Here is a 3,133-nt window from a genome sequence, read left to right as displayed (position 1 = left end):
AAGTTTTTGCAATACTTTTAGATTTCCGATGTATATGACGATGTTACTGGGAAGGAAAGACCAGAAAATTATTTATGACATCTGATTGAGAAGAAATCACATAACACAAGACACTGCTCAAACATTAGAAACAGTTTTGGGCAGCAATCGATTACAATTTTTAATTTGATTAAATGATTCACGAAAAAGATTAAAGTTATTAATAATCAAACAATCAACGATTAAATTAATTTATTGATGAATGTAATCGCCAGTCGTTGATTGAAGATATCGACCGTCGAAAAATCGACGATTGAATTAATCGATTGATGAAATATTAATTGATGAATAATTGTTGATTTTTTAATGGAATTAGAGGAATAATTTGACGTAATTCTGTTAAGAATTGTCTTTATCATGTTTATTATTGTATTATATTTTTGTGGATGGTTTAAAAATCGCGATTAATGGTAATCATTATTGATTATATATATATTAATATATCAATCATATATATCATCATTATAATATATAACCATTATTGATTATATATTGATATCATTAATTGTGATTAAATTTTTGCCCAATTCCAGTTAGAAGTGTTAAAATCCCGCGTTAAGTACCATTTCTATTCGTTTCCTATTTGGCATTATTCATCACCGAACTAACAACCACGGAGAGAATGATCCGCAGCGTCCACGAGTGGAAAGTCGCAGAAATCTCAAAGAAGCGGAGCCATCATCGTGGTTATTGAGACATTGTCTTTTTACTGCCTCGTACCCGCGAGTCTGTAGTGTAAAATAATTTTATTCCCGAACATTCAGAGTCGTCGGACAATTACGAGCGTCTGTGTACCACGCATCGGGTACCAGCAGCGGCTATAAACGTCACGTCAATGTTCGCCGGAGCCCCTCTCTCACCTGAGCGGTATTGTTGCGGCGACGGTCGGACCGAAAAAGCGTATTTCGCTCGCGAATCACGTTGACGGGGGCCGGGTTTCGACAGATTCCTCGGTGTCTGTGCGCGACAAGTCGGCTGAACGCGAGAAACAAATTATCAAAAATGTATTCCGGCTGGCGCGGAGCGGCGTAGAGCTTCGCGGTGCGGCGCGGAGCGGAGCGGAACGGCGCGGATCCGGCGCAATCTCATTCCACTGGCGCGATATTACTTTTCGGTCGCCGCGGAACAGTATCTCGAGGACGTCTCGGCGTCGGTAGCTTTTCAATTTGCCCGTGGAACAACGCCGCGAAGGTGGAGGAAGCGTCGAGGAAGAAAGAGGTGTGGCGAAACGAAGAAAGCGAGCCGGGGCACACGAGAGAGCCGGTTGCCTTCCACATCCCCCAGGGAAATTATTGACAGTCAGCGAGGAAATGACGTCGTAAATACCACGTCGGCCCCCCCTCGACACCCTCCCCCAACGACCTCCTTCTACCGAGACGTCACCTTCCTGCGCTTCTTCTCACGTAATCCCGCGGTCCTTTGTTTCCTTCGCGCTGCCCCTACCCCGCGATCCCATCTTTACCAGCCAAAATTGATTTGATACGTTCCCTCCCGCGCCGAACAGATTTTTTGCCGGGACTAACGAGGCGAACGTTCGCTGCTCGATTATTTCTGGCCAACGCGAAAAGTGGAGCAACGTGTACCGCGATGATAAAGGAATTATCGATGGTGGCTGTCGTTTTTTGTTCCGTTTTTGCTGAAAATCATTCTCAGCTGGTAGACCGGCTTGAGAACGGACCCCTATGTGACTGGAATTTCGTCCTGAAAAGACTGTAAGTACTTAACTCTGCATGCATTGGGTATTTTTATGTACAGCTTGATTCATACATTTTTATCGAATTAAAATGTGAAACACGTATTGCCGAGTGTATACATATATAAATTCATTTTTAGTTAGGAGACTGCCTCAGTAAGGGACTGCAGTTGTAAGTGTCTGTAATCTTGTACTGAAAGGACTATAGGTAGCTATGAGATGCAAATCTGAAAATAGAGTTATTTAACTCTATATGCAATGAAGTATTTTCATGAACAATTTGAAATGTGTACAAAAAATAATATTGATATCGTTGGTTTATGCAGGACAAAAATTGTCCAAGTAAATTATAAGAAACGTAAGTTAGATGAAAATGTCTTTCCTCTTTTCATAATTTTAATAAGTTAAAAATAATGTAACAATATATACTTTAACCTGTTTGCTGTTATCACAACAGCATAAAATTCGCAGTTTATTTATAAAGAATCGAATTAGAGCTATGTTCATAAGCAATTAGTTTTTGAGTTAATCGTTTCGCAAATTTGAAAAACGATGTATCGAGTGAAAGTTTAGTTAATTACTTAGTCCACGCATAATTCGTTAAGTGCCGAAAATCAACCCAGACAATTCCCCCAAAATTTAATTAATTTGATCAATAAAGCACAAACTAGAAAGTTCAAATTCTTTATAGTCGATGGTATTTTAACTATTTTGTAACCTATGTATTCTAGGAAAATTAAGTTTCTTCGAATATATCACAATAGAAATGCATTTTGAAAATGAAGGAAAAGATACCGTGACTTACTCTACACTTAATCCATTAAACATTAACGTAATTACGTTAGGATAATAAATAAATAAATAAATATATATTTATTTCTAATGAGAAAAGATTGGCAACAAGGAAAGAAACCCGAGAGGCGAAAGGTTAACATACGTTCTTCGCAGGGGGCGTGGTGACTCGTGAACTTTGCACCCTGTGTTTCAAGGATCCGGGCTCCCCGCAAGGATAAAACCCATGAATCAGCTGATCCTAATGAAGCATCTCCTTTAACTAATTTACAATCAGCGCCCCCGTGGTCGGTTCGTGAGCGGTGGAAGGGGGACCGAAGCCGGAGGAGAGCGAGGCACCTAAGTTTCCGCACTTTCTCCCGGCCGCCGGGGGTTGTCGCTTTCATGACCTAGAACTCTATAATTTCCACCCTTGATACCACGGCATCCCCTTTAACTCATTACACTCAATCAATTATACAGGCGTACGCTTATACTCTCTTTTCCCTTTCGCCTGAGCACCGTCTCGCTCGCTTCAACCCCGTCGATCCCAGCAGCCCTCTGCCGTCCCGTTCGACAACCCTGTCTTAATCCCTCGACCGAGACCCCGAGTGCTATCTCGAGATATCC

General features: G+C 41.2%; 1 long non-coding RNA gene across 1 annotated transcript; it reads left to right on the top strand.

Annotated features, from left to right (window-relative positions):
* The first annotated feature begins 261 nt into the window (after positions 1-261).
* On the top strand, positions 262-2,602 carry LOC143260760 (uncharacterized). The gene is made up of 2 exons (XR_013035058.1): positions 262-1,751; positions 1,873-2,602. It is a non-coding gene; the product is annotated as an uncharacterized LOC143260760 (long non-coding RNA).
* Positions 2,603-3,133: the final 531 nt, after the last annotated feature.

Source organism: Megalopta genalis, chromosome 19, assembly GCF_051020955.1.
Source record: "Megalopta genalis isolate 19385.01 chromosome 19, iyMegGena1_principal, whole genome shotgun sequence".
In the NCBI taxonomy this organism is placed as follows: domain Eukaryota; kingdom Metazoa; phylum Arthropoda; class Insecta; order Hymenoptera; family Halictidae; genus Megalopta; species Megalopta genalis.
The sequence above is the reverse complement of the archived record's forward strand: the minus strand, read 5'-3'. Positions and strand labels throughout refer to the sequence as shown.